Source organism: Pyrus communis, chromosome 2 (genome assembly GCF_041283825.1).
Source record: "Pyrus communis isolate YQ-2024b chromosome 2, ASM4128382v1, whole genome shotgun sequence".
NCBI classification, from domain to species: Eukaryota; Viridiplantae; Streptophyta; class Magnoliopsida; order Rosales; family Rosaceae; genus Pyrus; species Pyrus communis.
Window position 1 is genome coordinate 24,524,446 of NC_142566.1, and position 14,098 is coordinate 24,538,543.

General features: G+C 35.8%; 1 long non-coding RNA gene and 1 pseudogene across 5 annotated transcripts; one reads left to right on the plus strand and one right to left on the minus strand.

The window, feature by feature from the left end:
- Nucleotides 1–977: 977 nt before the first annotated feature.
- LOC137747026 (UDP-glycosyltransferase 91C1 pseudogene) lies at nt 978–2,624 on the minus strand (annotated as a pseudogene). Its single transcript, XR_015958141.1, has one exon. The product of XR_015958141.1 is annotated as a UDP-glycosyltransferase 91C1 pseudogene (transcript).
- A 164-nt stretch (nt 2,625–2,788) lies between these two features.
- On the plus strand, nt 2,789–6,817 carry LOC148698804 (uncharacterized). 4 transcript variants are annotated; one of them, XR_015958145.1, is made up of 6 exons: nt 2,789–3,171; nt 3,409–3,485; nt 3,969–4,024; nt 4,194–5,964; nt 6,176–6,260; nt 6,716–6,808. It is a non-coding gene; the product is annotated as an uncharacterized LOC148698804 (long non-coding RNA). The 4 variants fall into 4 exon arrangements; XR_015958142.1 differs by having other exon boundaries at nt 3,974–4,024; nt 6,716–6,807; XR_015958144.1 differs by lacking the exon at nt 6,176–6,260 and having other exon boundaries at nt 2,790–3,171; nt 3,974–4,024; nt 6,716–6,817.
- Nucleotides 6,818–14,098: the final 7,281 nt, after the last annotated feature.

A 14,098-nucleotide genomic window follows, 5' to 3' on the forward strand; every position in this document is an offset into this window, starting at 1 on the left:
ACGACGCGTCAGCTTCTCGGGCTCCTACCGCTGTTTACCACCATCGCTGCTGATGCCATTGTCACCACACTAGAGCAACTGCCGCCCGCTTTACGAGATTCAGCCGCCTTTTTTACTCTTTGGGTCAATGCCACCTTTCCTTCTCTTTCAGGATGAGCAAGTAATGGTACATGCAATGAATGTGAGAGGAAACTATATTTACTTGATATAATGATTTTTTTTAACCCAAAAATGTGATACGTAGTGATTGCTGAGAATCTCAAGGTAAGGACATTTTAATGTAATTCTCGGTTAATATTTTAAAATATTATGCTAAAAATATAAAATGATAAAGAGTCCAATCTTTCTTAGCATTTCTTGTGATTTGCGTCACGTGTTATTCTATAAGTGAGTAGAAGTACAATTGATATATAGGACTTTCAAACAATTTTTTTTTTTTTTTTTTTTTTTTGAAGAGAAACGGTAGTGGTTTTATTGACATTGAGAAAAGCTCATACAGATTCTAAGAAGACATCCATAATCAAATCCGAAGGCTCCTCAAAAAACCAAAAATCTAAGGTAGAAGAAATAGCCAACTCAATCATACGGTGTGTCGCGACATTGGCAGAATGGCAAACATAGCAAACTTTTATTTAGTTATTATTGCAAGTAAACTTTTACAATTTAAGAGAGGAAATTGATCATCTCTGTATTCCTTCTACATAATCCTCCTCATCAAACAATCTGGGTCATTGAAATTTGATCCAACGGCTAAAGTTATTATAACATTTAGAGAGGGCCCCTGTTTTTAGCCGTTGAATCAAATTTCAAGAACCCAAATTGTTTAATGAAGAGAATTAGATGGAAGAGATCCAAAGAAGATCATTTTCCTTTAAGAAAGGCCAATTCAATGACACTTCATTGTTGGTAGAAAAAATAAATAACAAACTAAAAAGTAAAGCAACCTATCTAATTATCCCAAATAAGAGGCACCAACACATGAAATCTACAAAGTTAATTAGGAGACAATTTTTCAGCATGTGAACAATAAAGTTTGGTACATTAAATATTATAATATAATAAACTGAAAGTTTTCAAATATTTAACTGCTTGTATTATAACACTTGAAGTACCGTACCGTATTCCTTATTTAATGAAAAATTTCTTGTTGACTAGGTGAAAGTGGGCCAGGTTTCTAGGACTCGAGTGAACTCGTCCAAGCACTTGTTGTTCAACTCTACATTGCCAAATATCTCCTTCATGACCCATGCGTTTGACCTTATTGACTCACCTTCTTTCTCCACCATCACTCGCCTAGTCACCTCGGCTACCGAGTCACTCATAAACGACCCATCTCGCTCATCCCTTGGAATCTCCAACCCAACCTGCTTCTCGTGCATTAATCTCGCGATCAACCCTTGGTCCGAATTAGCACCCGAAAACAAAATCAAAGCCCGCCCGTACCCTAGCGCCTCGACAACTGAACTCCAACCACAATGAGTTAGGAAACCCCCGACCGAGATATGACCTAGAATCTTAAGTTGTGGGGCCCAACCTCTCAAGACCAAGCCTCGATCCTCTACTCGGGTTTCAAACCCGAATGGAATTATATCGGAGCCCAACACGCCCTCCACTAACGGGCGATTGTTGACCACCCAAATAAAGGGCAACCCGGATTTTTCTATCCCATGTGCCAACTCGTGCATCAACTCTTGACTCAGAGTCACCTCGGTGCCGAGGGCGATGTAAACCACCGAGTTTGGTTTCTTATTTTCGAGCCACTCTCTCAACACTTCCCACTTCTCATCCCCTCGATCGTCAGCGACGCCGTACTGTTGCGGCGCTGAGACCGGCGGCAGCAGCCCGAGTGGAACAACTGGTTTGCCGTAGATCTTCCTTAGCAGACTCACCGCGTCAGATTCGAACTCGGTGCAGCTCCACATAGTCACAAATTTACAATCTTCAATCGTACGCCCGAGTCTCTGAAAATCGAGGACCTCGTCGTCCATGCCATCCCAGGGGCTCACCATCTCATGTAGCTTATAAGCAACGTTGGAAGGATAGTCGACCCACTCGGGGACGACCGTCAAGTCCTCCGGCCGCCAGCGTTTATCGCTGAGTAACTCGGACGGAGGACCGAAGAAAGCCAAGGTAGTGGCGTTGGTGATGTTGAAGTAGACCTGAGTGGCGACTCTGGGCATCCAGTAGCAAATGAAGTCATGGACAACCCAGTTGACGCCCGAGAGTTGGATGAAATGCGTGACTGAAGGCTTGAGCAAGTCGTAGGCTTTTTTGAGGTAAGGGACTTTGTTGATTGGTAGCTCGGAGGTGGACTCGGCGGATTCCGGCAAGCCGTCGACGGCGGGGAGAGGAAGCTCGACGAAATCGATGAGCGGGGAAAAGGAGGAGGATCGGAGGCGATTGATGTTTTTGGGGGTGGAGATGAAGGAGATTTGGTGACCCTTTTGAGCCAAGAACTTGGAGACCTCGAGAAATGGCATTAGGTGGCCGTAGGCTAGCCATGGGAACATGGCTATTTGAAGTTTCTTCTGATCTTTGTTGTCCATGTGTTCGACGATTGGGTGTGAGAGCAGAGATTCTCAGGCTTTTGATATCAGAAATTCTATATATAATAAAACTCAAACTCGGTGGTACTGTTCTAGAGTAGTAAAATGGCGAAAATGCTCTCTAAAAAATTCTTTCTCAATGTTTTCTACCAGCTTCTCTACAGTAAAAATACGGTTGTGCGGCCTTTGTCTCCACGCGTCTGCCATCGCCTGTTTTCTTCGCGCGTCGAGTGGCTTTGCTCACCGTTTCCCTTTTAGGCTGCCCACGTGTCGATCATCGTTGAAAGCTCTGCTTCCAATTCTTCTCGACATTTCCTTCCGTTTCCACTTCTCTCTCTCACTCCGCGGTCTTCTCTCCTCTCATCTCTCACTACTGAAAGAACCATGATCTTTCATGTTCCCCTCTTCTATTCCTTCGGGTAATTTTCCAGTACACTTTTCCATTTGCTTCCCACAGTAATCTCACCCTAAAACCAACAAATCCCAAAAACCCTCAAGCCATCCAACAAATTGAAAAAACACCATCTTTGCTTAAAATTTTGAATTTTTCTCGGAAATTCTCGCCTATCCCTGAAATTTTCTTGGTGGGTTTCGTTCTCAGGTCCCGTATGTAAACAATACTCAGGTTAAATTTGGTTCCCTTTATTTTCTCAAATTTGTTTCACATAATGGTTTTTTTTATCCTTTACTTAATAATTCTTAAGAAATGTTAGAGTCTTTATTTGTTTTGAATTTATTTTTTTATATTTTATTTTCAAGCCTTGAATTTGTTTTTAATTTCTCTGTTAATAAATAAGTTTGAGGATGAAATTTATTCTTTCTTAACATTATTTGACTGCAAATTCTCGGTTCTAACCCCCAGTAACGCAACATGCTCGATTCCAATTCTTAATTAAGGGGGATGATGCAAAGCCCAGAATTTCTGCTTAGACTATACAGGTATATTGATTCTGGGTGCCTAAGGTTTTGAGTTTTGAAGTTTGTGTTTAACCCCACCAAGATTCTCAATTCTTAGGGTTGATTTGGTATTGCTGTGCTTTGAAAAAAAGCTGCTTCTGCTGTGCTGTGAGAATAAGCAGCTGTGAAATAAAGCAGCAGAGTGTTTGATAAACTTTTTTGTAAAAGTGCTTTTGAAAAAAAAAACAGTAATAGAGTGTTTGACAAACTTTTATGTAAAATATATGTGAAAAAAAGCCGATTTTTCAAAGCTGGATTTTGCAGCTTCTTGTTTTTGGCTTTTTTCATCTAAAACTGTGAAAAAAAGCTGAAGCTGAGTGTTTACCAAACACAAAAACAGCTCCCAGCTTTTTTTTATAGCAGCTTTTTTCATTTTTTCATAATACCAAACCAGGTTTTAGTCTTTCATATTTACAATTTGGTTTGTGGCCCTTGGACATCTCTGCTGCTCTACCCATTACCAAGCACAGCTCGACAATCCCCAGCATTAGCAACTATCAGGGTCCTGCAAAAATTACAAAGTATGTAAGACTAAGACATGAAACCTAATTAAGATTCACAACTTCTACATGCAAAGTATTTAGAAAGAAATTCCATACAAACTCAATGCTCATCAGTCAATTTATTTCGCTCTTTCATAATTTAACTTTTGCTTCTTATTGCCTTTGTTTTTTATTTTCTATCTTGCAGATACTCTTTACTTTGTAGCAATCACTTCTGTCGCAACTGGTCGGCAACAGTAACAGTCAACCCAGTAAGAAGTGACATAGATTTTTCTTTGATATGTTTGATAGATATAGCCCGAATTGATATTTCTCCCTTAGCTCCCTGCGGAATCCATGTCGATTATATGGATTAATCATGCAACTTGATTGAAGTTTGATGTAATTTCATATTGTTAAACCCCTCAAGCTTTATTTGGGCTCTACTTTCAATTTAATTTCATATCAGCGAGACAATATAATTTTGTTTGAAAGATTGGAAAAAGCTAATAACTCTTGGTAAAATGTCTATATGCATATCACAGACAAGCAAACATTATCAAATCTATGTGTATGAGTTGCAAAGATACATGTGGAAAATAATAGGTGACCTCTTTATTCTATATTTCTAACATTTATTTTTTATTTTTCCAAAATCCATGATAAGCAATTTATGTTTCTCTTTCTTTAACATTTTTTTTGCTTCGGTTTTGCTCACTTAATAATTTGATTGACACCTACTTTTTAGAATTAGAATAGAATATGTAATTATCTGCAATTGTGGGGTAATTGGCAAAACTCGACACCCTTTTATGCATGTTTGAAGGAACTAACAGAGTTTGTAAACCCCTGCCTTGCTCATACATGTTTTACTCTTTCATTGGCATTTAATTTATTTTCCTGTTTTGGTTTAGGCTTTTAGTTTGGTTTGATTTGTTGTTAACTTTGTTAATCTGGTAAGAATTACATTTTTCTAATGGCTTGGATTTAGGATTTCATTATAATTTCTTCTTTTTCAACATAATGGTTAATCTGGATAAGGAGGTAGTGTGCATTTAGGTGCGGTGGGGCAGACCTTTTTGAGAAAGAACCTCTTGGTGGTGTCCCCCGGAGGACAAAATAGTACTATTTAGTGACCAGGAGCTGAGAGCCCAATTTCATTACAATTTCTTCTTTTTCAACGTAATAGTTATCGAATTAATTGTTTTTCCTTTAAGGGTACCAACAGCAGGCTAGACTCATACCTTTCCATTTTTTTCTTCCAAATTCCTTTTCTACATGGAATCTTATTTTCAAATTTGTTTTATATTTTTGCTCGAAATTCACAAGTGCAGTGTTTTCTATTTGTTAAAGGCATAATAGTATATCCATTCAGTTTAATTTCATTTTAACTCAGTGGTGGTTAACACCATTTTCAGCATTTTCCACATAGGTTCTGATTTTAATTGTTTGCTAAAACCTATAGATTGTTAAAACTAATGACAAGCTATTACTATATATTGTTCATATCAAGGATGGAGACATTTTTAGATTACCCTAAAATATAGCTAGGAAACATCTGTTCTTTTTCATTATGGCAAACATTGATGCCCTATCAGTTTTTAGGTTATTTTCACATCAATTAATTTTGCCTGTAATGTGAAGGCATGCTATTCTAGGGAATTTTTCGCACACAATTTTTTTTTTTTTTTGGGCTCAAATAAATAGATATGGGTCTTCAACAAGTTATTTTTATGTATTATAGTTTATTATTTCACAACCATAATTTTTCAATATTAATGGTAAAGCTTAATTTCGGATTGCATGTCTGAAAGTTTAGCCTTTTGTTTACAATTTGAATTGCATGTCTCAAAATTTATAGTACTTTCTTTAATTGCCAACTTAGAGCTCAGAGAAAGAGGTAGCAGCCATCGATGTAATTCGAGTTCAAATATGAGTTCAAATCCTATTTTTGAGCCCTTTGTTTCGTCGGTAATCAGGTAAAGCTCAAATATTTCGAACATGTTTAATTTCTTATTAGTCTCTACATCTACACGCATACAAAGAACAAATATTCACTAGTCCTTTACAATGACGATTCAATGGTTATGAATTAGTGTAATTCATGGATATAATGGATATATTGACGACGACGACAACAACAACAACAACAAAGGATTTATTGACAAAGGGATATATTGAAATATGCAGGAAATTGTTTCTCTATAACACATTGTGAGTCGAGGAATCTCTTTCTTTTGAGCTGGCCATGTCGAAGTATATTTTTACTAACTTGGTACGCTATATCAACATTCAGAGACTCTTTTACGTGCCCTTTTGTATTTGTGTTTGGTAAATTATAATATTTGTTGGAGTATTTTGTATATAGTTGAGTCACATGAAATTCAAGATTCCAGTTGGTATATCATTTGACGCTTACCATCATCTAATCTTTGGCATATATAATCCGTGTGGTTGCTTAACAAAATCTATTCGAATAATCTCCATTAAATGACTTCTGTATTTGTGACCTTTTAACTAACTTTATATATTTTCTCCTCTCTAATTTGTGTTTTTTGCTTTGTCAGAAGATTATTTTTGTATAAAATATAAATGTTAGAAACAGTCTACCCATTGTTTAGTTTCTTTGACTAATTTTATAGTGTTAGTTCAGCACCATTTCAGTTTGGCTTTGATTGGATAATAATAGCATTGTTTAAGCTAATTTGCCAATTTCCTCGTATTTTTAAGTTATCTCGAAGCTGGATTCTGGGCCCTTTATTCAGCGTTTTGAAGACGTTGGGGACTTCAATGTGACAAAGAAATTGAAGACTTAGGATATAAATATATTTTTACATGTAAAAATATATGTATATATATATATATATATATCTAAAACTATCTACATGATTCATACAATTTCTAAACCCCCGCAGCATCGCACGGGCAACCTTTCTAGTTGCAAACGAAGGGCAGTAATGGCATGGAGAATTCATAAGCTATTGGTTAATCTGTAGGATATTTCAAGAATATAATGTATAGGTAAATTATACTTTCATAACTCAGGTTTGGGGTCTATTTCAATTCCTTACAACATCTTTAAAACATTTCACTTTTATATCTGAAGTACTATTTTATTTCAAAATAATATCTCTGTTACATTTTTCATCCATTGATCTGTTAAATGCTGACGTTGTTGCCACATATATGTCACGTGGCTGTCAAATGTCTGTCACGTGGCAAATAAAATAATTTTTTAAATTTTTTTAAAAATCTGAATTTTCTCAAAAAAAAAAAGAAAAAAGAAAAAAAAAGGTAAATTACACTTTCATACCTCAAGTTTGGGGTCTATTTCAATTCCTTACAACATTTTCAAAATATTTCACTTTCATACCTTAAGTACTATTTTATTTCAAAATAATACATCTATTACATTTTTCATCCATTGATTTGTTAAATGTTGACGTGGCTGTCAAATATCTGCCACGTGACAAATAAAATAATTTTTTAATTTCTTTTTTAAAAACCTGAATTTTCTCAAAAAAAAAATAATAATAATTTGAAGAAGAAGAAGAAGAGGGAGGAAGAAGAAGAAGAAAAAAAAAAAATTCCCTCCCCACCCCGACACTGCACGACCCCCTATGCGACCCACCTCCCCCCTCTTTGGTGCCGCGCGATCTTCCCCCCTTCCCTACCCCCCTAGGTCAGGATCTTGTGATTTTCAGTATGGATAGGTTTTGAAAATACTTTGAGTTTGAGATGATTTTTGGACTAATTTTGTGGTAGATCCACCTAATCTCAGGTGGAATTTTTGTGGGTGATGGGGGATGGGAGAAAGGGGTGGCTTAGGTGGGACGAGCTGGGGTTTTTTTTTTTTTTTTTTCTCCCTCTTCTTCTTCTTCTTCTTGCAAGTTTTTGGGTTCTGGGTCAGGGTCGTTGTGGGGGTGGGTGGGGGTGGGGGGGGGGGTCGAGGGAAGGCATTGGTTTCAATTTTTTTTTCTTTTTTTTGAGAAAATTCAAGTTTTTTAAAAAATATTTTATTTGCCACGTGGCAAACATTTGACAGCCACGTGACATATACATGGCAGCCACGTCAGCATTTAACATATCAATGGATGGAAAATGTAACGGAGGTATTATTTTGAAATAAAATAGTACTTAATGTATGAAAGTAAAATGTTTTAAAGATGTTGTAAGAAATTTAAATAGACCCCAAACCTGAGATATGAAAGTGTAATTTACCCTTCTTTTTTTTCAATTTTTTTTTCTTTTTTTTGAGAAAATACAGGTTTTTTTAAAAAAATTAAAAAATTATTTTATTTGCCATGTGGCAGACATTTGGCAGCCACGTGGTATAGAAGTGGCAGCTACGTTAGCATTTAACAGATCAATTGATGGAAAATGTAATGGAGGTATTATTTTGAAATAAAATAATACTTAAGGTATGAAAGTCAAATGTTTTGAAGATGTTGTAAGAAATTGAAATAGAACCCAAACCTAAGGTATGAAAATGTAATTTACCCTAATATATATATAAAATAGGCATATATATATGCGTGCGTTTTGTATTTGCAGAAAAGAGTTGGGTTCTTTGCCTAATGGTTACATCTCTTCAATTTGAAGCATTGCAGCCTTTCATTGTTGCTAACAGACATACCCATTGACTGGGTATCTGATGCATGCTTTATAACAAATATGATTTTTGGGTAATTAGTGTTTTGTATCAGATATGTTCATTGGATATACTGCTGTAATAAGTTGTATCCTATGGTGAAAAAGCATACTCAGAACAAATGATGTGTCTAACGGGTGCAATAATCTCTATATATTGGTAACATTGGCATAAGAGAAGATTTATTCAGAAATTTGTTGTTTACACAATTTATTTGCTCTCTTTTCTCTCTCCATCACATTCATACAATTTCTTTCTAGTTATTTCTAGGGGAATACAATTCGATTTTGCTATTCGAATATTCCATACTTTGTTTTATCCTAGAAGTGATTTGCCGGGAACCCTTTAGCAAACTCATTCGAGTGGGGGCAAATAACATTTTAAGGAAACGATTCAAATCGTACCTCAAGGTCATTCTTCGAATTATTCTCTATATTTCTACATTAACTCTAACAAAATCAGCAGTCACAGTTCATTTGACATTGTAAGTTTTTGGCAATAATTATTCTTTGGGTCTTCTTCTTTTGGCCTGTTGAGAATTGCTTTTAAGATATTAAAAATGCGAAGTTTGGCATGTCTACAAAGAAATTTGCCATAAATGGTTTAGCGATTTGTAGTCTTGATTTAAATTTAAGTAATTTTTATTTTAATAATCTTTCTTCTTGTTCAATTAGGGTTTTTTTTTTTTTTTTTTTTTGGGTCAAAAGATAAGATTTTGTTAGATTAGATGATAAATTAGCTACCAATGAGATTTGAATCCATGTCGTCATGCAAGGACTCAACACTTTTCCATCACTGTAGTAAAGGATCACTTGCTTGTTCAATTAGTTTCATTCTTGAGAGAATCGACTTGGAATATCTCAATCTAAACTTGTTATTGAGTACGTTTGTTTGGGCTCTTGCTTTTGGACAAGGATTGTCTGCTCTCCCACTTCTAGTGCCCTCCTGTTTGTGTGGTCACGATTAAGTCACGGCAACATTTTATATTACTATTTATTTTTGTCTTATTATCTTTATAAAAAAAACAATATAAAATGTTGACGTGGCTTAACCGTGATCACACAAAACAGGATGGCACTGTAAATGGGAGGTTAGACAATTCTTGTCCCTTGCTTTTAGTCCCATTTTTTCAACTTTTGGCCAAATTATTGGATTGCTTTATGGTGTGAGAGATTAATTAACAGCTAAACAATTAAATTAATCGATCACGGTGCATGTGATTAATATTTGGAGGTTAGTTTAATGGTAAAAGGAAATATGAGACTAGTGTTTGGATGAGGGAAGATGAGTTAATATGATTAAGATATTCTCGAGTTGGTTTCTATTTTCTGTTGTAACCAAAATACGAAGTAAAATATAGAGCGAAAATCATTTTCAATACCAAACTGTAAAGATCATTACAAGAAAATTCAAGAATTCTTCTATAATTATGACGCTGGACTTATCCAACATATCTCACAAGCCACTAAATTTTATTTAGCTTTAATATCAATTATTGACATACCTGATTTGGGTGCACAATTACTGATATTTTAGGTTTTCCTGTTTCGAATTGGATAATCTCTTACATTTTAGGATTTGAGTATCAAACTATGGTGTCAAACGATAGTGTGTGTATTTATGCATGTATGTATCATCTTATATGTTGTTGAGAGAGAGGTTTAAAGATGGTAGGTGACAGGTAGAGAGTGAGCACACAGAGCTTCCGACATGAATTCATCCAAGAAAAGAACCACGTGTATCCGATCTTTATGTATCCGATCGTAGATGTAGCCACGCATCCATATCGAACTAAATGAAACAAGCACCTTCTTTGTCCTCTTCTTTTTGTAGCTAGGGTTAATTAAAGAAGTTGATTTGTGAAAAACACAGGGTTAGGAGGGTTAATTTATATAGGATCGGAAGCATCGATCCGTCTTTGACTCCTTGGTAAAGATATGTTAAATTCTTCCCCTTGAATGCTGTTGGAAACCGGCAACCAATCACTTTGCGCTGAAATGCAAGAGATTCTGCTTACGTCTACCACTCACGTGCTTAATAGTTCATGCATGTATGTTACCAAGTTATATGCATATGGTTCACCTGCTAGAATCAAAACTTGATGGTCCCGAGATTGGTATAACTTCTCACTTTGGTTCGTAACATTGAAAATGGATAGAATCGGTTCCTGAGTTTGTTCATCTTGAATCATTTTATTTCGTGAAAAATTTATCAATATCCTCGTTAAGTGAAGAGGTTGGTTTGACAAAAATACCCTCAAAAAGTTGTCACGTGGTCGTTCACATGACAATTTAACGAGAATATTGACATATTTATCAGAAATGACCAAAATGACTTACAGTGAACAAACTCAAAGTCCACTTCTAACAATTTTCATTGTTATGGACCAAAGTGAAGAATTATGTCAATATCAGGGACCATTTTAGCTAAAAATCCTAAACTAATTTTCGGTTTAGTGGGATTTTTTTACTAGCTCGTCAAATATATCATCAAAGCGAAATTCAAGGTAAAAAAATATTTGAACTTTGTCAAAGGTAATTTCATATGTCATCGTTAAAGCTAACAAATAATTGTACACGACATGTTAATATGACTCAAATTAACCCTGCAAAAATTCTATATATATATATATACATATAACTGTATGAGTAAGGTTTAGCCGGTCGTGTGAATAACGGTTAAATACCTAATAGCGCCCCGTTAGTTAAATAAATTGTGTTAGAAAGATGTTTCAAATTCGATTAGTACTCCTCGCCCAAGATAAATACGTTTGGCACAAAAGTAGCATCCATAAAACGTGAATGCTTATTGAGTTATATATAAAACAAACTTAACCTGCACCAGCTGGAAGCCTGGAACCATGGAAATTGCTGGATTCGCATAAATCACTGCAAAAACATAGGCAGAGAGATCGACGTCATTCTTTTATATCATGCTTGAGTTCTCCTTCTTTTAATTGTTAATTACCACTAGATTTAATGCTCTTATTTTTAATACAATGTCCCCGTATCTTCAAAATCTTAATGTTTGAATGGAGCCAAGTGTCTCTTTCAAGTCCAATATTCTGTTGGTTTGGTGTCTAATAATGATTGGCATTTACAAAATAGAACTTGTGCGATGCTAAAGACACCAGCTAATCCCTTTTCTTTTTTGTTTTTATGAAAAAAAGACGCCAACTTATGTAGCAATCTTTTATTTTCTTATTCACGCCCACTTTTTTTCATACAGAAGCGACCAGTGGCGGATCTTGAAAAACTTTATTTTGGGGGTGCGGGGGGATGGGGGCAATGAGAATAGAACATGCAGCACAAGAAATTGTTTGGGTGGAATAGCATGCATATTGGTATTTTATTGAGTTTGGGTAGACTGAAGGTCTCATATGGCATACATGTTGATAGATGCTTTCGAATGAGCATGTTGATTGATGTCAATAGCTTTTGAACGAGCATGTTGACACCAACATATGCTGAGTGAGCCTATCGAAGATGCCAATAGAAACGAATACAAAGGCATGCATGAGGCTAGTAGCTACCTTGCCCAATGTAATTCGTTGAGCAGTTGGAAAACAACTTTCAAGCCATCTCAGTTTTACAAAGAGCAGCACCCAGCTTTTCTGTGAAGATTTTCTGAGTTTTGGAGGGTCAGCTGACCCACCTAGTCCCATGGTGAATTCTCCATTGGAAGCAATAGAGTTGTTTATGCCCACTTTAAAACTTATTTGTTTAAATCAAACAAGAAATTTCCACATTAGTTGAGAAATAAAAGTTGACATCTTTAGTACCATAGATAGAGCTTGAGTAACTTCAAGATCTTATGAATGACATTAGGATGTGCAATTTTCTTATGAATGGCGTTAGGCTGTGAAATATCAACTATTTTTGTGCAATTAATTAAGATGAAGATTTTCAAAATAAAATCAAAATAATTGTTGATATATTGATTAAATCTTGATATATTATCGATCAAATGTTGACGACTAAATAACATGATTCTTGACATTTTGAAATTCTTATAAAGCTATACATTATCGATCAAACATTGCCCCACTCCCATTTTGCTTCAAATTACGAATTCAATTTTCCATTATTTTCTCGACAACCATACAGAGAGTGGGGCAACAATAAAAAATTCAGTTACGGCGAAAATAGGAAATACGTACATGGAGTTGGTTTAAGTTGATTTTAGGGATGAAATGGACTAAGACGAAACGATCTGCTTTGGGCAAGCGATTCTCCGCAGCCCAATTCACGATGCATAAGCTTCTCGGGTTCCCGCCGCAGCCGCTGTTAACTGCCACCGCTACTGATGTCATTGTCACCACACCAGAGCAACTGCCACCCACGCTATGAGATTCAGCTGCCTTTTTTCTCTTTGGGTCAACGCCGCCTTTACTTCTCTCTTAAGATTAGCAAGTAATGGTACATGCGATGAAAGTGAGAGGAAGCTATATTTATTTGATATAATGATATGTTTTTTTCCTCAAAAATCTAATATTAGTGATTTGCGGAGAATCTCAAAGTACGGACTATTTGTTAGTTCACAACTTAATGATACACTCAACTAATATTTTAAAATATTATGCCAAAAACATAAAACGATAAAAAAGTCACACATTTCATCACATTTCTTGTGATTTGTGTTACGTGTTATTCTATAAGTGGGCAACACACCTGATAGATGAGGCTTTCAAACAGTATTTGAGAAACACTTAAAAAGCAATTTTATTCAGTAATGTTATTCTTACCACATTAATATACAACATTAGTATACCACATTATGTGGCATCTGATGTGGTTGTCCACATCATCTAAATTAATCATAATTTAATTTAAATTAAAAACTATTTAATAAACTAATAATAAATATAAAAATTTGAAATTAAATAGTAATTGTGGTATACGAGGAGTCTTCTCTCCTTCCTTCCTTCCCCGTTGCTGCTTCTCCCATTTCTTCTTTCACGCCAATTTTTTGTTTCAGCCCAAATTTTTTTCAACAGCCTCGCCATTGATGGAAGCAGACGAAGTAATGGAGCTATACGATTCTTTTTGGTTCGAGATCCGGATCTTCAAGAAACAACCGGTTTCATCGAACCCATCAAATTTCGAAGAACACCTAGATCATGAAATCGAATAAAACCCAGAAAACCCATCAAAGCCAAAGTTTTTACGGATTCCAACCAGGCACACCAGGTCCATGAGCAACGAGTTGAGCTCTAATACGAGCACTCCTCCACTGCCACGGGCCCCTTCGACTTCATTCAGCATTGATAAATTTGCAAACTTTCGGGTGGCACGTTCATATCTTGCTAATATTTGTTTAAAGCTTTAAATTGGTTGCTGAATTGTGCGAGTTAGGACATTGAACTATGTGTGGCTGGATAGATTGTGATGAAGAAATGATTGGTACACAAGCCAACACACGGGGTTAAAATCTGGGCTGAAACAAATAAATGGTGCAGAAGA